This window comes from Bufo gargarizans, chromosome 4 (genome assembly GCF_014858855.1).
Source record: "Bufo gargarizans isolate SCDJY-AF-19 chromosome 4, ASM1485885v1, whole genome shotgun sequence".
Classification (NCBI taxonomy): Eukaryota; Metazoa; Chordata; class Amphibia; order Anura; family Bufonidae; genus Bufo; species Bufo gargarizans.
The window spans coordinates 308,032,493-308,046,103 of NC_058083.1; positions in this window are offsets into that span (position 1 = coordinate 308,032,493).

The window sequence follows — 13,611 nt, forward strand, 5'->3', positions numbered from 1 at the left end:
ATCTGAATGGAGCCTTACAGGGGGGTGATCAATGACAGGGGGGTGATCAGGGAATCTATATGGGTGATCACCCACCTGTCATTGATCACCCCCCTGTAAGGCTCCATTCAGAAGTCCATATGTGTTTTGCGGATCCGATCCATGTATCCGTGGATCCGTAAAAATCATACGGACATCTGAATGGAGCCTTACAGGGGGGTGATCAATGACAGGGGGTGATCAGGGAATCTATATGGGTGATCACCCGCCTGTCATTGATCACCCCCTGTAAGGCTCCATTCAGACGTCCGTATGTGTTTTGCGGATCCGATCTATGTATCCGTGGATCCGTAAAAATCATACGGACATCTGAATGGAGCCTTACAGGGGGGTGATCAATGACAGGGGGGTGATCAATGACAGGGGGTGATCAGGGAATCTATATGGGTGATCACCCGCCTGTCATTGATCACCCCCCTGTAAGGCTCCATTCAGACGTCCGTATGTGTTTTGCGGATCCGATCTATGTATCCGTGGATCCGTAAAAATCATACGGACATCTGAATGGAGCCTTACAGGGGGGTGATCAATGACAGGGGGGTGATCAATGACAGGGAGTGATCAGGGAATCTATATGGGTGATCACCAGCCTGTCATTGATCACTCCCCTGTAAGGCTCCATTCAGACATCCGTATGTGTTTTGCAGATCCGATCCATGTATCCGTGGATCCGTAAAAATCATACAGACATCTGAATGGAGCCTTACAGGGGGGTGATCAATGACAGGGGGTGATCAGGGAATCTATATGGGTGATCACCCGCCTGTCATTGATCACCCCCCTGTAAGGCTCCATTCAGACGTCCGTATGTGTTTTGCGGATCCGATCCATGTATCCGTGGATCCGTAAAAATCATACGGACATCTGAATGGAGCCTTACAGGGGGGTGATCAATGACAGGGGGGTGATCAATGACAGGGGGTGATCAGGGAATCTATATGGGTGATCACCCGCCTGTCATTGATCACCCCCCTGTAAGGCTCCATTCAGACGTCCGTATGTGTTTTGCGGATCCGATCCATGTATCCGTGGATCCATAAAAATCATACGGACGTCTGAACGGAGCCTGACAGGGGGGTGATCAATGACATGGGGGTGATCAATGACAGGGGGGTGATCAGGGAGTCTATATGGGGTGATCATGGGTGATCAGGGGTTCATAAGGGGTTAATAAGTGACAGGGGGGGTGTAGTGTAGTGTTTTGTGGGACTTTACACAGCTACCTGTGTCCTCTGGTGGTCGATCCAAACAAAAGGGACCACCAGAGGACAAGGTAGCAGGTATATTAGACGCAGTTATCAAAACAGCGTCTAATTTACCTGTTAGGGGTTAAAAAAATCACATCTCCAGACTGCCAGCGAGCGATCGCCGCTGGCAGGCTGGAGATCCACTCGCTTACCTTCAGTTCCTGTGAACGCGCGCGCCTGTGTGCGCGTGTTCACAGGAAATCTCGGCTCTCGCGAGATGACGCGTATATGCGTCACTCTGCGCAGGGCTGTCGCCTCCGGACCGCACATCTGCGTTAGGCGGTCCGGAGGCGGTTAAAATGACATAAAATGCGTAAAAATAAAAAATAATAATCTTGATCTAGGAGGACGAGGTCGCATATGGAGTAGGAGTTTGAGGAGGCGGTGATAGCTTAAACTGCTTTTTGGTTTTAAATGTATTTTTAATTTTTAAAATTAGGGTACACCCCAAAACATTGGGAAATATAACCTGTGATAACCCCCTCCAGTCGTGCTAAACACATGTTCAGACAATACACTGGCTGCAGGGCAGGCTAGCACCTCCAAGGGGTAAAGGGTAGGGATGAGCGAACTCGAACTGTATAGTTCGGGTTCGTACCGAATTTTGGGGTGTCCGTGACACGGACCCGAACCCGGACATTTTCGTAAAAGTCCGGGTTCGGGTTCGGTGTTCGTCGCTTTCTTGGCGCTTTTGTGACGCTTTCTTGGCGCTTTTTGAAAGGCTGCAAAGCAGCCAATCAACAAGCGTCATACTACTTGCCCCAAGAGGCCATCACAGCCATGCCTACTATTGGCATGGCTGTGATTGGCCAGAGCACCATGTGACCCAGCCTCTATTTAAGCTGGAGTCACATAGCGCCGCCCGTCACTCTGCTCTGATTAGCGTAGGGAGAGGTTGCGGCTGCGACAGTAGGGCGAGATTAGGCAGATTAACTCCTCCAAAGGACTTGATTAACTGATCGATCTGCAGCTGTGGATCATTGAGCTGCTGATCCTCAATTGCTCACTGTTTTTAGGCTGCACAGACCGTTTGTCAGTCACATTTTTCTGGGGTGATCGGCGGCCATTTTGTGTCTTGTGGTGCGCCAGCACAAGCTGCGACCAAGTGCATTTAACCCTCAATGGTGTGGTTGTTTTTTGGCTAAAGCCTACATCAGGGTGAAGCTGTCACACCAAGTGCATTTAACCAGCAATAGTCTGTTCATTTTTTGGCCATATACAAAATCAGGGGCAAGCTGCGCCTGTCACCAAGTGCATTTAACCCTCAATGGTGTGGTTGTTTTTTGGCTAAAGCCTACATCAGGGTGAAGCTGTCACACCAAGTGCATTTAACCAGCAATAGTCTGTTCATTTTTTGGCCATATACAAAATCAGGGGCAAGCTGTGCCTGTCACCAAGTGCATTTAACCCTCAATGGTGTGGTTGTTTTTTGGCTAAAGCCTACATCAGGGTGAAGCTGTCACACCAAGTGCATTTAACCAGCAATAGTCTGTTCATTTTTTGGCCATATACTAAATCAGGGGCAAGCTGCGCCTGTCACCAAGTGCATTTAACCCTCAATGGTGTGGTTGTTTTTTGGCTAAAGCCTACATCAGGGTGAAGCTGTCACACCAAGTGCATTTAACCAGCAATAGTCTGTTTATTTTTTGGCCATATCCCAGTCTAATTCTGTCACTAAATCCATACCGGTCACCCAGCGCCTAAATACTAGGCCTCAAATTTATATCCCGCTAAATCTGTCCCTAGTGCTGTAGCTGGGCGAGTTATTTAGTGTCCGTTCAAGCACATTTCTTGTTCTGGGTTGAAATACAATTCCCAATTTAGCAATTTCATAATTTAGTGGTTTCTGCTATATCAGAGCTATTTGAAATCTATCCCTAAAAGGGTATATAATATTCAAGGTGCACATTGGGTCATTCAGAATAACTTCACACACACCCGCTACTGTGTATTTCCAAGTCTAATTCTGTCACTAAACCCATACCTGTCACGCAGCGCCTAAATACTAGGCCTCAAATTTATATCCAGCTAAATCTGTCCCTAGTGCTGTAGCTGGGCGAGTTATTTAGTGTCCGTTCAAGCACATTTCTTGTTCTGGGTTGAAATACAATTCCCAATTTAGCAATTTCATAATTTAGTGGTTTCTGCTATATCAGAGCTATTTGAAATCTATCCCTAAAAGGGTATATAATATTCAAGGTGCACATTGGGTCATTCAGAATAACTTCACACACACCCGCTACTGTGTATTTCCAAGTCTAATTCTGGCACTAAACCCATACCTGTCACCCAGCGCCTAAATACTAGGCCTCAAATTTATATCCCGCTAAATCTGTCCTTAGTGCTGTAGCTGGGCGAGTTATTTAGTGTCCGTTCAAGCACATTTCTTGTTCTGGGTTGAAATACAATTCCCAATTTAGCAATTTCATAATTTAGTGGTTTCTGCTATATCAGAGCTATTTGAAATCTATCCCTAAAAGGGTATATAATATTCAAGGTGCACATTGGGTCATTCAGAATAACTTCACACACACCCGCTACTGTGTATTTCCAAGTCTAATTCTGGCACTAAACCCATACCTGTCACCCAGCGCCTAAATACTAGGCCTCAAATTTATATCCCGCTAAATCTGTCCTTAGTGCTGTAGCTGGGCGAGTTATTTAGTGTCCGTTCAAGCACATTTCTTGTTCTGGGTTGAAATACAATTCCCAATTTAGCAATTTCATAATTTAGTGGTTTCTGCTATATCAGAGCTATTTGAAATCTATCCCTAAAAGGGTATATAATATTCAAGGTGCACATTGGGTCATTCAGAATAACTTCACACACACCCGCTACTGTGTATTTCCAAGTCTAATTCTGGCACTAAACCCATACCTGTCACCCAGCGCCTAAATACTAGGCCTCAAATTTATATCCCGCTAAATCTGTCCTTAGTGCTGTAGCTGGGCGAGTTATTTAGTGTCCGTTCAAGCACATTTCTTGTTCTGGGTTGAAATACAATTCCCAATTTAGCAATTTCATAATTTAGTGGTTTCTGCTATATCAGAGCTATTTGAAATCTATCCCTAAAAGGGTATATAATATTCAAGGTGCACATTGGGTCATTCAGAATAACTTCACACACACCCGCTACTGTGTATTTCCAAGTCTAATTCTGGCACTAAACCCATACCTGTCACCCAGCGCCTAAATACTAGGCCTCAAATTTATATCCCGCTAAATCTGTCCTTAGTGCTGTAGCTGGGCGAGTTATTTAGTGTCCGTTCAAGCACATTTCTTGTTCTGGGTTGAAATACAATTCCCAATTTAGCAATTTCATAATTTAGTGGTTTCTGCTATATCAGAGCTATTTGAAATCTATCCCTAAAAGGGTATATAATATTCAAGGTGCACATTGGGTCATTCAGAATAACTTCACACACACCCGCTACTGTGTATTTCTAAGTCTAATTCTGTCACTAAACCCATACCTGTCACCCAGCGCCTAAATACTAGGCCTCAAATTTATATCCTGCTAAATCTCTCGTTAACGCTGTCCTGTTGTGGCTGGGAAAGTTATTTAGTGTCCGTCAAAGCACATTTTTTGTTCTGGGTTTAAATACAATTCCCAATTTAACAATTTCATAATTTAGTGGTTTCTGCTATATCAGAGCTATTTGAAATCTATCCCTAAAAGGGTATATAATATTCAAGGTGCACATTGGGTCATTCAGAATAACTTCACACACACCCGCTACTGTGTATTTCCAAGTCTAATTCTGGCACTAAACCCATACCTGTCACCCAGCGCCTAAATACTAGGCCTCAAATTTATATCCTGCTAAATCTCTCGTTAACGCTGTCCTGTTGTGGCTGGGAAAGTTATTTAGTGTCCGTCAAAGCACATTTTTTGTTCTGGGTTGAAATACAATTCCCAATTTATCAATTTCATAATTTAGTGGTTTCTGCTATATCAGAGCTATTTGAAATCTATCCCTAAAAGGGTATATAATATTCAAGGTGCACATAGGGTCATTCAGAATAACTTCACACACACGCTTCTGTGCATTTCCAAGTCTAATTCTGTCACTAAATCCATACCGGTCACCCAGCGCCTAAATACTAGGCCTCAAATTTATATCCCGCTGAATTTGAATACAATACATTGGGCCAAATAATATATTTGTTGTTGTGGTGAACCATAACAATGAGAAAAACATCTAGTAAGGGACGCGGACGTGGACATGGTCGTGGTGGTGTTAGTGGACCCTCTGGTGCTGGGAGAGGACGTGGCCGTTCTGCCACATCCACACGTCCTAGTGTACCAACTACCTCAGGTCCCAGTAGCCGCCAGAATTTACAGCGATATATGGTGGGGCCCAATGCCGTTCTAAGGATGGTAAGGCCTGAGCAGGTACAGGCATTAGTCAATTGGGTGGCCGACAGTGGATCCAGCACGTTCACATTATCTCCCACCCAGTCTTCTGCAGAAAGCGCACAGATGGCGCCTGAAAACCAACCCCATCAGTCTGTCACATCACCCCCATGCATACCAGGGAAACTGTCTCAGCCTCAAGTTATGCAGCAGTCTCTTATGCTGTTTGAAGACTCCGCTGGCAGGGTTTCCCAAGGGCATCCACCTAGCCCTTCCCCAGCGGTGAAAGACATAGAATGCACTGACGCACAACCACTTATGTTTCCTGATGATGAGGACATGGGAATACCACCTCAGCATGTCTCTGATGATGACGAAACACAGGTGCCAACTGCTGCGTCTTTCTGCAGTGTGCAGACTGAACAGGAGGTCAGGGATCAAGACTGGGTGGAAGACGATGCAGGGGACGATGAGGTCCTAGACCCCACATGGAATGAAGGTCGTGCCACTGACTTTCACAGTTCGGAGGAAGAGGCAGTGGTGAGACCGAGCCAACAGCGTAGCAAAAGAGGGAGCAGTGGGCAAAAGCAGAACACCCGCCGCCAAGAGACTCCGCCTGCTACTGACCGCCGCCATCTGGGACCGAGCACCCCAAAGGCAGCTTCAAGGAGTTCCCTGGCATGGCACTTCTTCAAACAATGTGCTGACGACAAGACCCGAGTGGTTTGCACGCTGTGCCATCAGAGCCTGAAGCGAGGCATTAACGTTCTGAACCTGAGCACAACCTGCATGACCAGGCACCTGCATGCAAAGCATGAACTGCAGTGGAGTAAACACCTTAAAACCAAGGAAGTCACTCAGGCTCCCCCTGCTACCTCTTCTGCTGCTGCCGCCTCGGCCTATTCTGCTGCTGCCGCCTCGGCCTCTTCCTCCGCCTCTGGAGGAACGTTGGCACCTGCCGCCCAGCAAACAGGGGATGTACCACCAACACCACCACCACCACCTCCGTCACCAAGCGTCTCAACCATGTCACACGCCAGCGTTCAGCTCTCCATCTCACAAACATTTGATAGAAAGCGTAAATTCCCACCTAGCCACCCTCGATCCCTGGCCCTGAATGCCAGCATTTCTAAACTACTGGCCTATGAAATGCTGTCATTTAGGCTGGTGGACACAGACAGCTTCAAACAGCTCATGTCGCTTGCTGTCCCACAGTATGTTGTTCCCAACCGGCACTACTTCTCCAAGAGAGCCGTGCCTTCCCTGCACAACCAAGTATCCGATAAAATCAAGTGTGCACTGCGCAACGCCATCTGTGGCAAGGTCCACCTAACCACAGATACGTGGACCAGTAAGCACGGCCAGGGACGCTATATCTCCCTAACTGCACACTGGGTAAATGTAGTGGCAGCTGGGCCCCAGGCGGAGAGCTGTTTGGCGCACGTCCTTCCGCCGCCAAGGATCGCAGGGCAACATTCTTTGCCTCCTGTTGCCACCTCCTCCTTCTCGGCTTCCTCCTCCTCTTCTTCCACCTGCTCATCCAGTCAGCCACACACCTTCACCACCAACTTCAGCACAGCCCGGGGTAAACGTCAGCAGGCCATTCTGAAACTCATATGTTTGGGGGACAGGCCCCACACCGCACAGGAGTTGTGGCGGGGTATAGAACAACAGACCGACGAGTGGTTGCTGCCGGTGAGCCTCAAGCCCGGCCTGGTGGTGTGTGATAATGGGCGAAATCTCGTTGCAGCTCTGGGACTAGCCAATTTGACGCACATCCCTTGCTTGGCGCATGTGCTGAATTTGGTGGTGCAGAAGTTCATTCACAACTACCCCGACATGTCAGAGCTGCTGCATAAAGTGCGGGCCGTCTGTTCGCGCTTCCGGCGTTCACATCCTGCTGCTGCTCGCCTGTCTGCGCTACAGCGTAACTTCGGCCTTCCCGCTCACCGCCTCATATGCGACGTGCCCACCAGGTGGAACTCCACCTTGCACATGCTGGACAGACTGTGCGAGCAGCAGCAGGCCATAGTGGAGTTTCAGCTGCAGCACGCACGGGTCAGTCGCACTACAGAACAGCACCACTTCACCACCAATGACTGGGCCTCCATGCGAGACCTGTGTGCCCTGTTGCGCTGTTTCGAGTACTCCACCAACATGGCCAGTGGCGATGACACCGTTATCAGCGTTACAATACCACTTCTATGTCTCCTTGAGAAAACACTTAGGGCGATGATGGAAGAGGAGGTGGCCCAGGAGGAGGAGGAGGAGGAGGAGGAAGAGGGGTCATTTTTAGCACTTTCAGGCCAGTCTCTTCGAAGTGACTCAGAGGGAGGTTTTTGGCAACAGCAGAGGCCAGGTACAAATGTGGCCAGCCAGGGCCCACTACTGGAGGACGAGGAGGACGAGGATGAGGAGGAGGTGGAGGAGGATGAGGATGAAGCATGGTCACAGCGGGGTGGCACCCAACGCAGCTCGGGTCCATCACTGGTGCGTGGCTGGGGGGAAAGGCAGGACGATGACGATACGCCTCCCACAGAGGACAGCTTGTCCTTATCCCTGGGCAGCCTGGCACACATGAGCGACTACATGCTGCAGTGCCTGCGCAACGACAGCAGAGTTGCCCACATTTTAACCTGTGCGGACTACTGGGTTGCCACCCTGCTGGATCCACGCTACAAAGACAATGTGCCCACCTTACTTCCTGCACTGGAGCGTGATAGGAAGATGCGCGAGTACAAGCGCACGTTGGTAGACGCGCTACTGAGAGCATTCCCAAATGTCACAGGGGAACAAGTGGAAGCCCAAGGCCAAGGCAGAGGAGGAGCAAGAGGTCGCCAAGGCAGCTGTGTCACGGCCAGCTCCTCTGAGGGCAGGGTTAGCATGGCAGAGATGTGGAAAACTTTTGTCAACACGCCACAGCTAACTGCACCACCACCTGATACGCAACGTGTTAGCAGGAGGCAACATTTCACTAACATGGTGGAACAGTACGTGTGCACACCCCTCCACGTACTGACTGATGGTTCGGCCCCATTCAACTTCTGGGTCTCTAAATTGTCCACGTGGCCAGAGCTAGCCTTTTATGCCTTGGAGGTGCTGGCCTGCCCGGCAGCCAGCGTTTTGTCTGAACGTGTATTCAGCACGGCAGGGGGCGTCATTACAGACAAACGCAGCCGCCTGTCTACAGCCAATGTGGACAAGCTGACGTTCATAAAAATGAACCAGGCATGGATCCCACAGGACCTGTCCGTCCCTTGTCCAGATTAGACATTAACTACCTCCCCATAACCATATATTATTGGACTCCAGGGCACTTCCTCATTCAATCCTATTTTTATTTTCATTTTACCATTATATTGCGATGCTACCCAAAGTTGAATGAACCTCTCCTCTGCCTATGTGCTAGGCCTAAATATATGCCAATGGACTGTTGCAGTGGTGGCTGACATGAAGCCTGATTCTCTGCTATGACATGCAGACTAATTCTCTGCTGACATGAAGCCAGATTGTCTGTTACGGGACCTCCCTCCTCTGCCTGGGTGCTGGGCCTAAATTTATGACAATGGACTGTTGCAGTGGTGGCTGACGTGAAGCCTCATTCTCTGCTATGACATGCAGACTGATTCTCTGCTGACATGAAGCCAGATTGTCTGTTACGGGACCTCTCTCCTCTGCCTGTGTGCTAGGCCTAAATATATGCCAATGGACTGTTGCAGTGGTGGCTGACGTGAAGCCTGATTCTCTGCTATGACATGCAGACTGATTCTCTGCTGACATGAAGCCAGATCCTCTGTTACGGGACCTCTCTCCTCTGCCTGTGTGTGTGCTGGGCCTAAATATATGCCAATGGACTGTTGCAGTGGTGGGTGACGTGAAGCTTCATTCTCTGCTATGACATGCAGACTAATTCTCTGCTGACATGAAGACAGATTCTCTGTTACGGGACCTCCCTCCTCTGCCTGGGTGCTGGGCCTAAATATATGCCAATGGACTGTTGCAGTGGTGGGTGACGTGAAGCCTCATTCTCTGCTATGACATGCAGACTAATTCTCTGCTGACATGAAGCCAGATTGTCTGTTACGGGACCTCTCTCCTCTGCCTGTGTGTGTGCTGGGCCTAAATATATGCCAATGGACTGTTGCAGTGGTGGCTGACGTGAAGCCTCATTCTCTGCTATGACATGCAGACTAATTCTCTGCTGACATGAAGACAGATTCTCTGTTACGGGACCTCTCTCCTCTGCCTGTGTGTGTGCTGGGCCTAAATATATGCCAATGGACTGTTGCAGTGGTGGCTGACGTGAAGCCTCATTCTCTGCTATGACATGCAGACTAATTCTCTGCTGACATGAAGACAGATTCTCTGTTACGGGACCTCCCTCCTCTGCCTGGGTGCTGGGCCTAAATATATGCCAATGGACTGTTGCAGTGGTGGGTGACGTGAAGCCTGATTCTCTGCTATGACATGCAGACTAATTCTCTGCTGACATGAAGACAGATTCTCTGTTACGGGACCTCTCTCCTCTGCCTGTGTGTGTGCTGGGCCTAAATATATGCCAATGGACTGTTGCAGTGGTGGCTGACGTGAAGCCTCATTCTCTGCTATGACATGCAGACTAATTCTCTGCTGACATGAAGACAGATTCTCTGTTACGGGACCTCCCTCCTCTGCCTGGGTGCTGGGCCTAAATATATGCCAATGGACTGTTGCAGTGGTGGCTGACGTGAAGCCTCATTCTCTGCTATGACATGCAGACTGATTCTCTGCTGACATGAAGCCAGATCGTCTGTTACGGGACCTCTCTGCTCTGCCTGTGTGCTAGGCCTAAATATATGCCAATGGACTGTTGCAGTGGTGGGTGACGTGAAGCCTCATTCTCTGCTATGACATGCAGACTGATTCTCTGCTGACATGAAGCCAGATTGTCTGTTACGGGACCTCTCTCCTCTGCCTGTGTGCTAGGCCTAAATATATGCCAATGGACTGTTGCAGTGGTGGCTGACGTGAAGCCTCATTCTCTGCTATGACATGCAGACTAATTCTCTGCTGACATGAAGCCAGATTGTCTGTTACGGGACCTCTCTCCTCTGCCTGGGTGCTGGGCCTAAATTTATGACAATGGACTGTTGCAGTGGTGGCTGACGTGAAGCCTGATTCTCTGCTATGACATGCAGACTGATTCTCTGCTGACATGAAGCCAGATCCTCTGTTACGGGACCTCTCTCCTCTGCCTGTGTGTGTGCTGGGCCTAAATATATGCCAATGGACTGTTGCAGTGGTGGCTGACGTGAAGCCTCATTCTCTGCTATGACATGCAGACTGATTCTCTGCTGACATGAAGCCAGATTCTCTGTTACGGGACCTCTCTCCTCTGCCTGTGTGTGTGCTGGGCCTAAATATATGCCAATGGACTGTTGCAGTGGTGGCTGACGTGAAGCCTCATTCTCTGCTATGACATGCAGACTAATTCTCTGCTGACATGAAGACAGATTCTCTGTTACGGGACCTCCCTCCTCTGCCTGGGTGCTGGGCCTAAATATATGCCAATGGACTGTTGCAGTGGTGGCTGACGTGAAGCCTCATTCTCTGCTATGACATGCAGACTAATTCTCTGCTGACATGAAGACAGATTCTCTGTTACGGGACCTCTCTCCTCTGCCTGGGTGCCGGGGCCTAAATATCTGAGAATGGACTGTTCCAGTGGTGGGTGACGGGAAGCCAGATTCTCTGCTATGGAACCTCTCTCCAATTGATTTTGGTTAATTTTTATTTATTTAATTTTTAATTTAATTCATTTCCCTATCCACATTTGTTTGCAGGGGATTTACCTACATGTTGCTGCCTTTTGCAGCCCTCTAGCTCTTTCCTGGGCTGTTTTACAGCCTTTTTAGTGCCGAAAAGTTCGGGTCCCCATTGACTTCAATGGGGTTCGGGTTCGGGACGAAGTTCGGATCGGGTTCGGATCCCGAACCCGAACATTTCCGGGATGTTCGGCCGAACTTCTCGAACCCGAACATCCAGGTGTTCGCTCAACTCTAGTAAAGGGCAAGCTCAGGCCATGTGCTCAATTTGGAGAGCCAGAAGTTGCAGGGGCTGAGGTAAACATTTTGGACAAATTACAGAAGCCCAAATGTGGGCCTGAAGAGTAAAGCGGAATTATAGGAAACATTATTAAGTTTAAGATTTTGGACAAATTACAGAAGCCCAAATGTGGGCCAGAAGAGTAAAGCGGAATTATGGGAAAAATTATTGAGGTTCAAATTTTGGACAAATTACAGAAGCCCAAATGTGGGCCAGAAGAGTAAAGCGGAATTATAGGAAACATTATTAAGTTTAAGATTTTGGACAAATTACAGAAGCCCAAATGTGGGCCAGAAGAGTAAAGTTGAATTATGGGAAAAATTATTGAGGCGAAAATTTTGGAAACAATACAGAAGCCCAAATGTGGGCCCCGAAGAGTAAAGCGGAAATGTGGGAAAAGCTGTTAAAGTGCAAATGTGGTACAAATTACAGAAGCCCAAAGGAGGTGGCTCGCATCAATTAAAGAAGAATTTCTTAAATGTTATTCCCTGTCACCAATGCAGAGCAGGGTTTTATTCACGTCTAAAATTGTATAATGTCAACCCAAGAATGTAACAGAAAAATTAGTAAAATGTATTAAGCTGTATGCTTGGTATTACACCCAAAAATTGGTGAATTTCACCAAAAAATGTAGCAGACAAATATTTTATTTACCTGTCTACTCGGTATAGCAGTAATACATCACACCAAAAAATTGGTTAATTTCAACTGAATATGTAACTGACAATTTTTTTTTTTAACCTGTCTACTAGGGATAGCAGTGGTACTTCACACCCAAAAATTGGTGAATTTCACCGGAAAATGTAACCGACAAAGTAGTGAAATGACATAAAATAAAATACGTACAAATAAAATAAAAAATTTGATTTATGAGGTGGAGTTCCATATGGAGTAGGAGTTTGAGGAGGTGGTGGACGTAGCAGCGTAGGTGGAAGCGGTGGTGGAGCAGGACAAGGTAGCCAACACAGGTTTTTGGTTTTAATTTAATTTTTTTAAATTAGGGTACACTCCAAAAGAGCGTGAAATATCCAAAATACAAGAATGAGCAATTGTGCTGCAGTATAACAATGGCTGGTTAGTGCCGGTATACATGTCTATTCTGCACAAGTTACGGACAAGTCCTGTGGGATCCATGCCTGGTTCATTTTAATGAACGTGAGCTTGTCCACATTGGCTGTGGACAGGCAGCTGCGCTCGTCTGTGATGACGCCCGCTGCCGTGCTAAACACTGGCTGCGGGGCAGGCCAGCACCTCCAAGCGTAAAGGGCAATCTCAGGCCATGTGCCCAATTTGGAGACCCAGAAGTTGAAGGGGGCAGACCTGTCATTCAGTACATGTAGGCGTGTGCACACATACTGCTCCACCATGTTGGTGAAATGCTGCCTCCTGCTAAGACGTTCCATATCAGCTGGTGGTGCTGGTTGTTGTGGCATGCTGACAAATCTTTCCACATTTCGGCCATGCTAACCCTGCCTTCTGAGGTGCTGGCGGTGCCCCAGCTTCATTGGCGACCTCTTCCTCGTCCTCTGTCTTCGCCTTGTGCTTCCACTGTGCCCCTGCTGTCAGGTGGAAATGCCACCAGCAGCGAGTCTACCAGCGTGCACTTGTACTCGCGCATCTTATTATCATGCTCCAGTGACGGAATTAAGGATGGTATGTTGTCCTTGTAACGGGGATCCAGCAGCGTGGCCGCCCAGTAATCAGCAATCGCTCATGTGTGCCAGGCTGCCCAGAGACAACAAAAAGCTGTCCTCTGTGGGAGGTGTATCGTCTGTGTCCTCTGTATCCCCCCAGCCACGCACCAGTGATGGCCATGAGCTGGTTTGGGTGCCACCCTGCTGTGAACATGGTTCCTCCTTCTCCATCTCCTCCTCCTTGTCATA